Source organism: Chiroxiphia lanceolata, chromosome 28 (assembly GCF_009829145.1).
Source record: "Chiroxiphia lanceolata isolate bChiLan1 chromosome 28, bChiLan1.pri, whole genome shotgun sequence".
Classification (NCBI taxonomy): domain Eukaryota; kingdom Metazoa; phylum Chordata; class Aves; order Passeriformes; family Pipridae; genus Chiroxiphia; species Chiroxiphia lanceolata.
Window position 1 is genome coordinate 1,433,479 of NC_045664.1, and position 13,318 is coordinate 1,446,796.

Consider the following 13,318-nt stretch of genomic DNA (forward strand, 5'->3'; position numbering starts at 1 on the left):
TCTTGTCTTGCTGATGGTTGGGTGGGCAAAGAGACCAACCCCCAGCTGGCTCCCCCCTCCTGTCAGGGAGTTGCAGAGAGTGAGGAGGTCTCCCCTGAGCCTCCTCTTCTCCAGGCTGAACAGCCCCAGCTCCCTCAGCCTCTCCTCAGAGAGCACACTGGGGCAGCAGGATGTCTTTATGTGAGGAAAAAATACCTGCAGTGTTCTTAGATGATCAACTATGTGGAGACCCAAGTGCCTCTAAAATCAGGAGTTTTCCTGTTTAAGAAAGGAGGACACATTTAATGGATAGATGGGACCACAGAGCGTGGTGTATCCCCCTTCCAGGGGATACAATCACACCTTTGGATGGATGTGGGAGTCCTGTCCTCACTCCTGGCAGGTTCCATCCCCTGTGGAATTCAGGGCAGAGGGGCAGCAGGAACGGGGCTGGGACAGGCTGAGTGCCCCCAGTGCCCACGGATGCCCAAGGACAGACCCACCCCAGCTGGAACTGGGAAGGCACCAAGGATCCAGGGTTTGTGGTGACTCATTTTGAGAGTCATTTCTGAGCTGTGAGCTGTAGACTGGGGGTGATTCATCACAATCTCTGGGCTCCCTGACAGCTGCATGAGGGCTCTGTCAAGGGGGACACACTGCTGGATTTCATCAAGGGCAGAGCAGGGGGGATTTTTTGTGATTGCAGAGTTGTGAACAGGCCTCTGCATGGGTTACACCAGCCTTTCTATCCAGCTGTCATTATATTTTTCGGTGTCTGGCTGGATTATAACTGTCTAACCCAGCTAAATTATCTACAGTCTAATCTATTTACACTAGTTGTTTTTATCTATTTGATCTGCTTACTGGTGAGGGACCTTAATTTAACATGTAATATTACTATAATTATTTAATATTTAAAATTTTTAGGGTTTTTCTTTTTTTTTTCTGTTTTAAAGTGTAAAACTCGAAGAGTTTGGGATTTTTTTTTCCCCCCTACACTCCCTTCAGGCATGGACTCAACATTTTTCAAGCAGCTTCCGAACAGCTTTTTATTTAGGGACTTGTTTGAATACTTAAAGTGAAAAATGCTTTATTTCATTTGGTTAGTGTGAATGGAGTGCACTCTTTCAATGCCAGCTGGGGAAGGGATTGTGTACTGCACTAACTGAAAGGAAGATGAAGATTTCTTTGATTTCTACAGCAGGGATATAATTCAACTATTCAATTTGATCAAAGAAAACGAGACCCACTAAATTTTCTGGACATTTTGGAGTAATTTTTATGAATCTCTGCCTTTACAGCAGGTAGGAACATTTTTATTCCCATGTGATTCTTCTGAGACTGAACTTTGGTGGCACCAGTGTAACAGTAAAATTGGATTTCAGTGCTTGCTGCTGTCAAAATGCCCCCTTTCTTACACACAGAGTGATCACAAAGAGACATTTTCAGCCCAAGCAGAATGTGACACCTGCAGTAATGACCTGCTGTGCAGGGCTGGGGTGAACCTGGGGACAGCTCATTAGCTACGCAGAGCAGTGCAAACCAGCAGCAAGAAGAAGAAAGAAATATAGCAGAAAAAAAAGAAATATAGCAGAAAAAAAAGAAATATAGCAGAAAAAAACGGTTTCTAGGCCCTACTGTATCTTTTAAAACCCATGAGTTCCTCCCTTCACCTCCCAGTACAAGAGATGTTACAATAGGGTGTTGGAGGAAGGCTCAGGTCATACTAACAACTCTTGCTATGCCTTTATATGCCAGATACAACCCCACACAAAAGTGTGTCCTGTTGTGGATCACTCCCTAAAAATCCCTCCCACATTCCCAGGTGAGTGTGTGAATAAAATCCCATGCACTGGCAGGGAGATAAAATTCAGGTGAATGCTGGTAACATCGTGTTGAGCAACCTGCAAACACCTTGGGAACTCTCCTGTCCATGATTATTCATGGATTTTGGGTTTCCTTTGACTGTGTTTTCAGTATCCACAGCCAGACATCACAAATACTGTGTGGCCCCTTGATGTGTTCTTTGCTCTCCTTCATTTCCTTGCTGAATAAAACAAGTGCACGTGCTTCAAGTAACTCCAGTGTCTCATTGCCATGGGCAGGAAAGGGAGAAGTTAAAAAGCATTTCTCTACCCCCCAGGTGTTTGTGGAGATTTGCTAATGAGATTTCCCACTGGATAAGGGATGCCTATGGATGTCCCAATCCCAGCCAAGGAATGTGCTCACCTCTGGCCCTCCAAGGACACTTCTGCAGGGCAGGAACTGGCTGCAAGGCTTGGGGAGGGGATGGCCCCAGAGTTCAGAAAGTCCTCGTGCCTGAAAGAGAATCTGGAGGAAATGAGAAGGGCACTTGCATCCCCCAGAGAACACAGAGTTTATTTTCAGAGCAGGGCTTGGATGTGTGACCCCTCCAGAGCTTCCACCTGCCTTGGAGAGGTTAATCACACGTTTAAAAGCAAATCTGGCAAACAAGGGTTTCTCTGGAGATGGTTTCTCATTGTCAGCAGCAGGAAAAGCAGCAAGAACAACCAGGAAAATCCTGGACTGGGATTTAAAGTGAAGGATTCTTTATTCCCCTGGGTGTGACTGCCCTTTCCAGGTGAGTTGCTGGTGACTGCTGTCAGTCCTACCCCCGAGTTTCTTATTCAGGTATAAAAGGAGTCCTTAAATTCATAAAAATTTGAACTCTTAGGGTTGGAAGGGACTTTAAAGACTCAGCTATTTGCTAAACTTTCTCTGACTCTGCTACTGTTTCTTAATTCTATACACAGTCACAAACTGGAACCAGCCTCTGTTTGAAATTGAATTGATTTTACTCCTTTTGTAAATTTTGTTAATTTTCACTTTGTCTCAAACAGCTGCCCCTGTCAGGAGGGGTGTGAGGGCCTTTAAAATCACCATCAGTAGTTGCTCCAAGCCTTATTTGCCGTTTCTCAGTATTTGGCTAATTTGGAGGAAGAGAAATGTGAGGGAAAAGGTGACCAGAAGGTCTTCTCTTAATTTAGTATCTTCTGTTATTTAGGAGAAGGTAGTAGCTCAAATTGCTTAAATGCAGTAAGTTGGTTGGGGAGTGTTAGAGCTGTTTGTGGACTAACACTGCAAGACTGGAAATCCTTTCCCCTCCTTCACAAGTCTTTGGTTCTTGGAGCATCAGTGGGCAAGGTAAGGACTGGAATGGGGTTGTCCTCACTGCTTTACACAAATTTAAATATAAAAGAGGATCCTGAAACAGACTGGTCCAGAACAACTGCTTCAACCTGGGATTACAGCATTTTTAATGTCTTCCCATTATCTCTAAAGCTGATGGAACAAAAGAAATGAAATAATTCCTAAATGGTAATTGCATCTTACCGAGCTCTTTGAAAGGCTACCTAATTCATTAAGGCTTGGAACAAAGCATTTCAAACTCCATTTAAAAATTCCATCTGTTGCTCTCCATTAGGAGGATTCATGTGCAGGTTTCCAACATCTCTGATCTGCCCCAGGTGCCTCAGGGATGTGCTCTTCTGTACCCAGGATGTCCAAGGTATAGGAGATGTAAAACCTTAACCAGGATGTATTTTTCCCATTTTAAGCAGGCTTTGTCTCTTAGTAAAAATTAAAAAAATTAAAAAAAATAAAAAAATAAAATAAAATTTTTAAATTGAAAAATTAAAACCCCCCCCAATTCTATTTTTAATCCAGTTTGGGGAGAAATAACACCTCTTAAAACACCTACTTTTTCATAAAGCTGTTTTCCCAGTTCCATTCCTGAGGTGCACCTGTAATATCATGTGGAAGCAGTTTGGGGTCTGTGAATTGGAAATTCCAGGGTTTAATTATTTCAGCAGAACGTGCTAATTATAGATATTTGTGGTCTTCCTCATTGCACAGCAGAATTTCTTTTATTAAAAGCAGCTCCAACTTCAAAAAGTCCATTTATTTCCTCTGAGGGCTTGGAGGACATTTGCAAACAGAAATGTAGACAATAACTAAATGTGATACAATGTAAATGGTTTGAGGTAAACAGCCTGTTTTCTTAAATGTCATCAAAGCATTTGTTGCATCAACAAACACTCAAGAGTTTTCATTTTTCATAGAAGTTTTAATCCATGTAAAACAAGAAGTTTAAGGCACATTCCCACATTGCCTTGGATCTCTTGCTCTGTAATTGTCTCTTTTAACTGACAAGTGTGAAATATGTAGGGCTCTCCTAAATTACAGCATCTAGCTTATTCTGTACACTTCCTCACATATTTTTACTCCTTTTCATTATTATTATTATTAAAAAAAAAATCTTTTTCTTTCACCTTCACATCCCTGTGGTTCATATGCAATGTCTTCCCTTCTGGTGCTTTGTATCTGCTTGGAAAAAGCAAGTATCACACCTAGGGACATAGCTCTGTCTTAAAGGAAATTATGCAATAAGGTAGAAACAATTTAAATGTCACTGGTGATTTGACACTGATTTGAGTCATTAGTGGGTTTACAATGATTTTAATAATTGGTGATTTTATTTTAAGAGTTATTTTATAGAGATTGTACTAATCAGTGATTTTACACTGATTTTACTAATTAGTGACTTTACAATGATTTTAATCATTAGTGGGTTTACATTGATTTTAATCATTAGTGGGTTTACATTGATTTTAATCATTAGTGGGTTTACATTGATTTTAATCATTAGTGGGTTTACATTGATTTTAATCATTAGTGGGTTTACATTGATTTTAATCATTAGTGGGTTTACATTGATTTTAATCATTAGTGGGTTTACATTGATTTTAATCATTAGTGGGTTTACATTGATTTTAATCATTAGTGGGTTTACATTGATTTTAATCATTAGTGGGTTTACATTGATTTTAATCATTAATGATTTTACACTGATTTCACTAATCTGTGATTTTATACTGATTTTAATGATTAGCATTTTTCATTGATTTTACTAATCTGTGATTTTACACTGATTTTAATGATTAGCAATTTTGCATTGACTTTAATCTTTAGTGAGTTTATACTGATTTTAATAATCAGTGATTTTACTTACTTTAATAATCAGTGATTTTATGCTCAAAAACCAAGATGATTCTATTTTGCCAGACAGGATGTATTGAGAAATCCAATTGAACTGTCTTGTCTCTCCCCATATTTTGGAACAGCTCTGATTGTAATGATTACATTTGATTAACAGATCTTCTCCCCCCTCTCTGGCAGCCACTTGCATAGAAACTTGGTTTTGCCTTCAGCAGAACTATGCAGCCCTGGAAATCCTTGCAGCAGGGAAGTCTCTTCAACATAAATAAAAACAAGTGTGGGACTAGGCATGGAATCTTAATTAAAGTCAATCACCTTGTAGTTTGTCTTTGGTTTGTGCAGCCCTGTGTTTAAGACTGTGATATATTTGGATGGCATGAACCCAATTACTGTATTTTAACAACAGCAACAGTTGACTTTCTCCAGGTGAGCCTTGTAGGGTTTTTTTTCCCTCACCAGGATCTAGCTTGAGCTGAACAATAGAGAGCAGCTCCCCCAGAGATCAAGCAGCTCTGCCATTATCTATATTTCACAGTGTCAGCCCGTGACAGCCACAGCCTGCAGAGCTGTCACTGCAGTCACTGCTGTCACCCTGCATTCCACAAGGTTATGCTCTGCCTTGAATTAACATCACTTTCTGCTGGTGCCCAGCATTCAGAGATTCCTTATTATCAAAGTGATCACTGTAAGGGGCTCTTTTCTCATCCATCACCCTGTCACTGCACCACTCCCCCTTTTGCCAGGGTGTCCTTTTACTTAATTCTGAGTTTTTACAGGAAGCTGCTTCTGTCAAGTCCATCTTTCTGCGATGATTTGATCACCTCTCCAGATCTTGTGGATTCATTGGGATCCACAGCTGTTAATTAAGTTAAATTTCTGGAAGTTCTGAGAGAACAGATTTGGTAGTTGGGCAAAGGTCTGTCTGTTTTTTTTGGTTTTGTGAAACACCAGCATATCTTTTCACAACTCTAATCTCAAAATCCCCATGTGAACACTGGCAAATTCATCTAAAAAAACCCCACACATAAACCTGTGGAAAAGCAAGTTTTGCATAAACCTGAATTAACCACGGGCTGCCTTTGAGCCATCTCTTGGTGCACAGGAAAATGGCAATAAACCCTCATTACTAACAGGAGCAGAAGAAGCAGCAGCAGCCAGTTTTCGCTCTGCTGAGTGCTGAGAAGATGTCACACTAATCACGACGAGCTGAGTGTGTAAAAGAAATGCAGTTTTGTTCAGGACTCATTGTGAAAGTAGGAAAACAAGGAGCAGGGGAAAGCAGCAATGGTGAAACCAGTGCGGGGAACAACAGGGTCATCTCTGAACTGAGAGTTCAGTGCCTTGGGGGGAAATGGAGCAGGGAATTGTAGAGCTGAAGGATCACAAGATTGATTTGTAACTTACAGATCAGCTAAAACCGCACCGAGAACATGTGCGTGGCTCCTTGTGCTGCTCCGATCTCCAGCCGGCTCGGGGATGGACGCTGTTCCCCTGGAGCTGAGCAGGGGGCAGGACGGTGGAGCTGGGAAGTGCCGCATCCACAGGTCCCGGTTGGGGGGTTCGTGTCGCAGGAAAGGTGCCCGCGGAGCATCCTGGGAAATGAAGTCCCCCGGGGACTCCAGCGCGCATGCGCATGGGAGTGCTCTGTTGTGATTGGCTGGTGGAATCACGTGTTGTGACGTTTACTTTCAAAGTGCTTCGTAAGAGAGTTTGGTGAAATAAACACCTGAAGGAAAGCACCAAGATCAGTGTTTACAGAGCCATAGTGCTGTCTGCTCTCTTATATGGATCTGAATCGTGGGTCATCCACCGCCACCACCTGCGACTCCTGGAACGCTTCCATCAGCGCTGCCTCCGAACAATCCTGAACATCCACTGGGCAGATTGTGTGACCAATCCATCTGTTCTAGAACAGGCAGCAGTCACAGGTATTGAGGCCATGTTGCTGAGAACACAGCTGTGCTGGGCAGGGCACGGCTCCAGGATGAAGGACCAACCACCCCCTCCCTAAGATCTTGCTTTATGGGGAACTTGCTGCAAGAGAGGAGCCCCGAAGAGGAGATACAAGGACTGCCTGAAACAACATCTCAGCCTTGGCCACACTGCTCATCATCACTGGTCTACTCTGGCCTCCAATGGGGAGGTCTGGAGACACCCCATCTCTAACGCTGCTGATGCCTTTGAGAACGCAGCAGGGTCACCCTTGAGGAAAAAAGACAACGCAGAAAGAATCGTGTCCTGCAGAATATTCCACCTAAGGAGTCTTTCTGCTCTGCCTTTTGCAACCGGGCTTGTCTGTCTCGTGTTGGCCTCATTAGCCGCCAGCGTGCTTGGAACAAACGTGGGGAGAGCCCTCTCCAAATCTTCATTTGCAAAGCCCAGCCATGATGATGATGAAACCGCCCCACAGGTGAAGTGGCAGGTGAGGCAGACAGTCCTGCCAGTCTCTGTGAAACATCAGCCACAGCCACCCTTCTGCCTGCAGCAGCACTGCGGCTCTCTCTGAGCTCCAGCTGCTGATGGTGCTGTGCTGTGTGACACTGCTGGCAAATATTTCCTTCCTGCAGCAGTGTTTGTTCATGCCACAGCTCTGTAAACACTCGTGTAGCAACTTTGTCCGAGTTGGCTGAAATTAATGGAACTACACAAAGCCAAACACACACAGGAGCCTCCCAGAACAGAAACCTGCGGGTTGGCAGTGGTATTTATTCACATCCACTTCACCAGTGTGGTATACAATCAAAGTAATTAAGAAAACGATAGGTAAGATAATGCTCAAGGGTGGTTTTTCCCTTTCTAAGCTTATTTTAACATAATGAATTTAGTGTAGTCTGTGATAATCTTTTTTTTCAACTTCAAAATGCCTGAGTTTGAGGAGTGTTGGTTAACCTAACCAGCCCAACATGCTCAGCCTCAATTTCACTGCTTGTTGCAGAAGTGAAAATCATTTGTCTGGCCAAAGCCTGACCTGCTTTGTCAAACTGTCTCTAGGCTGTTAACACCTCCCAGAATCACAGAATGGTTTGGATTTGAAGCAGCCTGAAAGATCATCCAGTTCCTCTCCCTGCCATGGGCAGGGACACCTTCCACTAGTCCAGGTTGCTCCATCCTGGCCTTGGACACTTCCAGGGATCCAGGGGCAGCCACAGCTTCTCTGGGAATTCCATCCCAGCCTCTCCCTACCCTCACAGGGAGGAATTCCTTCCCAATATCCCACCTAACCCTGCCCTCTGGCAGTGGGAAGCCATTCCCCCTTGTCCTGTCCCTCCATCCCTTGGAAATAGTCTCTCTCCATCTCTCCTGCAGGTTCCCTTCAGGTCCTGGAAGGCCACAATCAGGTCACCCCAAAGCTTCTGTTCTCCAGGCTGAACAATCCCAATTTTCCAGCCTCTCCTCCCAGCAGAGCTGCTCCATCCCTCTGATCACTTGGGTGCCTCCTCTGAACTCTCTCCAGCAGGTCAATGCCCTTCCTGTGATGAAATCATAGACCCATGGAGTGGTTTAGGCTGGAAGGAACCCTAAAAGCTATCTCACTACACCCCCTGCCACAGGCACGAGCACCTTCCACTTCTCCAGTCACAGACCTAAAGGCTGACAGCTTTATTTGGGCACTATCTGGGTAGGTATGGATTGATTTGATTCCTTTATTTTATTAATTTCCCCCTCTTTGTGCTTCTGTGGGTCCTTGGCTGTGCTGGCCATGTGATAGGGGCACATGGACACCTTAGGATCCCAATATTTCCGTGGGAAATACAAACACATGTTTAATTCCCACTGGATTTCAGATCCAGCACTTTTATTATGCCAACCCTTCAACTGGAGCTGTGTCCTGCAGCAGAAAACAGAGCTCCTGAATCTTTATGGGAAGTCCAACAAACTGGTGAATACTGAAAAACTAGGAGGGAAGAACTGAAGTAGAGCTACCACTGATGCTGAGGTAACTCTTGAGGCAGCAGGGGGGAGGGGAAAGCTGTCTTGGAGTGTTATTATCACTTGATCACATGGATGAAGATGGCAGGAAGCTCCACACTGTCAAAACACAAAAAAAAAAAAGGCATCTACAGAGATGCAAAGTGGTCAGTCCTGTCCTGTGTGACACTTTATTGCTGCCATGGGCAAATATCCAGTGGGAAATACAGTGCACAGGAGTTATTTGGGAACAAAACACAGCAGCCAACATGTTGCTCTATAAAATTTATATTTTCCGAGGCTCAGTAATTACAGAGAGCAGTTCCCAGAGTGCACAGACAAAAGGGAGTGAAGGGAGATGTCACAGCCAGAGCAGCTCCTGTTTGTTCCATCCTTTACAAACATTTTGTGCATCTGTTGGTATTTGAGTTCAGAGGGACTGAGCCAGCACCAACTGATGTTGATGAAAGGATATTCATTATCTTTAGGGGCTTCTGGGTTAGCATCAGATTTATTAAACCTTTCAGCCAAGGCCTGGTTGGCCATTTGGGAGTTGAAAGCATCTTGTGTCCACGAGGGTCTTAATTATAAATTATCTACACTGTCACATGTTTGATATTTTGATAGGCTTGAGGACTCTGGGAGTACTTTAGTAGGTGGAAAGGTGTCTAATACTGAAATGGACTTTCAGACAGGAGTGTGTCATGGTCTGCTTTTCAACTGAAGAAAATGCTTGATGTATTTTTGTATTTTTATCCTCTTGTAATGCATCATCTGAGGCATTTAAGCCTAAGTGTGTAGAACAGGAATTGTTCATAGAAGATGAGAGGAGCTCTGGACATACAGGCTCAGATCCTGACTCTGCCTTCACTTGACTAAGTCATAAAATCTGGACTGTATCTCTGTCTGCAAAGTATGTATATTAATAATTCCTTGTACAGGGGGAATATTATGAAACCCTTTATGATTTTAAGATCCTTCACTGGTAAATGTGATACTAAAAGGGTGGATGGAAAATGGAGATATATCAGATATTCCCTGACTTTTTCAAGAACTGCTTTGCAGAATTTAGCCTACAGGCTAACTCTCCATGAAATTTATTATTCACTTAAATACTGCATTGCAAGATTGTTCCAGCTGAACAATGTGTCCTACTGCTCACTATCAGAGGGAACAGTCTGCTGCAACTACTCCATAATTGTGCTACTAATGTATACTTTATTAAACTCCTGCTGTTTTCTTAACTGGTTTAGCTACTAAAAATAGTCTGATTAATAAAATGGATGTCAGATGTATCCATCTTTATGCATTTTCCCCATGGAATTAGACAGTACTAAACAGTAATTTGGATTTTTTCTTTTCCTGTTAGTGTTAAGCAATGTCAGTTATTCTCTGCAGTGGATTGCTGGGAGGATATTACAAATTTGAATTCAATTCAGGTTGGCAGCGATGAGAATTCAGGTGTTAACTGGTCTGTTGTGTCATGGCAACCATGGAACACATTAGGATGCCACTGGCCCAAGTGAACCCAGTCTGGGTGAAGGCCCTTTTCTTCGATTTTAACCTTACAAAATCTGAAAATAAACATGCTTGGGAAGCCCCCCTTAAAAGCACATCAGCATGACTGCGTGCTATGTGTTTAAATTCTGTATTTTACATTCAGATGGATACAATAGGGGTTGGTGAGTCTGTCCTTTGCCTGCTTCTCTCCAAATCACAGCCATTCTGACAGCATTTCTCTGGCTGGGTTTGGGCTGCAGGAACGTTTGAACATCGCTCTGGTGGGTGTCATTATGCAGATTAAAGCAGTGTTTCACTCCTCATCTGTGTTACATATTCAGATGTTAACGATATATTGTTTGGAAACTACAATTATGTCACAGGGTATCAGTGAAAGAGTCTCTGCTAAATAGTTCAGTGAGTGCCACACTCCACATCTCAATATTTGTCTGTGTCATTTGAGGCTCTTACAAGTTCCCTGGAGGGTTTTGGAAGGAGAAACAGGACATTGCAGAGGGTTTGATTATCCTCTCATCAGCAGCCACGTCCCTTGGTTGATTTGATGGCATCCCTCCAGTCTACAGTGCTAGAAAATAAAAGGAGGATCAAAAATTCTGCTCACAGAAACAATGTGTTAAATTAATCCGTTAAAATAACACCATTGCCTTTGCTGGGATTACTCCCCAGCATTAACTGGTGTTTTTTTCCCAGTGGAATGTAACAAATATTCAGTAGTCTGAACAATCAGAGAGTAGGTGTCACACAATCCCTCTGCATCTCCCTTGGGAATGGCACATTCCTACTTCAAAAGAACCCCCCTAAATATGAGAATGAGGAACACAATCCTTTGCAGACACCTGCAGTTCTCTGGGGAGGTTCTGCTGCTTCCTTCCCATGTGTTTGCTGAGGGGGAGCTCACACAAAGAAAAGCAAGTTTTTCCCTGTGAGCATCCAGCAAATGAAATGGGAATGCAGGTGAACATCAGTTAAGGTTTGGCATTGCCTTAGCTGGGTTCTGGGAGGATCCTGGGAATGCAGGTTGACATTAGCTGAACTCTGGGAGGATCCTGGGAATGCAGGTTATCATCAATTAGGAATTGGTATTGCCTTAGCTGGGCTCTGGCAGGATCCTGGGAATGCAGGTGAACATTATCTGGGTTCTGGGAGGATCCTGGGAATGCAGGTGAACATGAATTAGGGTTTGGCATTGCCTTAGCTGGGTTCTGTGAGGATCCTGGGAATGCAGGTGAACATTATCTGGGTTCTGTGAGGATCCTGGGAATTGCAGGTGAACATGAATTAGGGTTTGGCATTGCCTTAGCTGGGCTCTGGGAGGATCCTTGCTGAATTCAAACCACCTTCCTTGCTCAAAAGTACCAATGACTTAAAAGACACATCAGCAATTCTCACAGTGGAAACTCTGCTCTAATTTGACCAAGCTTCAAACATCAAGCTTAAAAACTCCAAGGCTTCAGAGCTTGATATTTGTAGCAGTGTCTCTCTCTGTCACGCCGGAGGGTGCAGGGATGGCTTTGTACCACACTTTAGGGTATTTCAGTCTTCTCATGCATTCATCACACAGTGTTTCTGAGAGAAAGGACTTTATTTTACCAAATAGATTGTCTTGATCTTTAAAAATATCAGTTTGAAAAAAGTTTTCATTAGAATGAGGACACGCCAAAATCTGAAGCAGAAAATTTGGAGAAACATCTGTAAGTGAAATATGAAGGTGATAAAGAAAAAAATACATAATAGAAAGATCCCAGAGTGGTTTACTAAGAATAATGAATACAGAATGTTATTAAATAGAAGGCTTTAAGAGTGGTTTACTCAGAAAAGAAAGTTTAAGTAGAGTAGAAAGATGGTACAAGAAGGAATACAATTGGCAAGCAGCAGTTCTAAGAAAAAAAGAGTAAGTTATAAGAAGATTGTAGTGGAAAAAGAAGTGAGGATAAAGTAAATTAAATAAAAGATTCTGCTTCTTTAAATCTCTGTTGTCTATAACCAAAACATAATCCCTCAAAGATCTAATCTCAGACAAAATGTGTTACTTCCTTGTGCTTATTTGCCCTTTTATTTACTTACCCTTATTATAACATGATTTCCTTTCCTTATTGCTTTTGTCATATTGAGGGACCCAAAGACTCGCTAAGAACACTATAACTAATGTTCTGTGTTACCAAAAAACAGTGTAATTATTTATATATATTTTTATATACTTTTTTGTATTTTAAGAACCAATTCTTGTTCCATGATAAATTCAAGAAAGTTTTCTTTAAACTTGCTTTTCTGTAAAACAAAAAAGGGGGAGATATTGGGATCCAGTTTCTGAGAAAATGTGGTTTAGGATTTTTGTTATTTTACCCTAAAATCCCCTGCCTATCTTAAACCTAAAAGATGGGAGCCCGATTAGCAAAAAACGAGATTGAATTTTATAGGTGCCTGAAAGACTTTCTAAAGGAACGTGGGCTCCCTGTGAGTAAAAAATCATTAAAGGTGCTAACAAAATGGGTTTATGAACATGAAGCTGTCCCAGAGTATTTAGATTATTTGGAATGGGCCAGAATAGGAGCTGCGCTGGGGAGAGCTACTTTTGGGGGAGACAGGCGAGCAGCAAAGGCAATCAAAGCTTGGAAAAGTATTTTTAACATCCTTGAAAAGACCACAGACAGGAGGACTCGCGATCGATGCGTGCGTTCGGCATCGGGGTTAAAACTAACTGGAAAGCAGGTGAAATCAATTGCCATGTGTGCTCCTTTTCAAAACAGTCCCTGTCCTTACTTTAAAAGTGACTGCCTTAGTGACCTTGGAATCAAAAATGGCTGCTCCACTAACCTTGATGGGCAAAATGGCACCAACCTTGAATCCAAGAATGGCTGTCACTGTCAGGGTCAATCCCAAGATGGTGCCC

General features: G+C 42.6%; 1 long non-coding RNA gene across 1 annotated transcript; it reads left to right on the top strand.

Annotated features, from left to right (window-relative positions):
• Positions 1 to 8,413: 8,413 nt before the first annotated feature.
• On the top strand, positions 8,414 to 11,534 carry LOC116799581. The gene is made up of 3 exons (XR_004361086.1): positions 8,414 to 8,455; positions 8,550 to 8,617; positions 8,784 to 11,534. It is a non-coding gene; the product is annotated as an uncharacterized LOC116799581 (long non-coding RNA).
• The last annotated feature ends 1,784 nt before the right edge of the window (positions 11,535 to 13,318 follow it).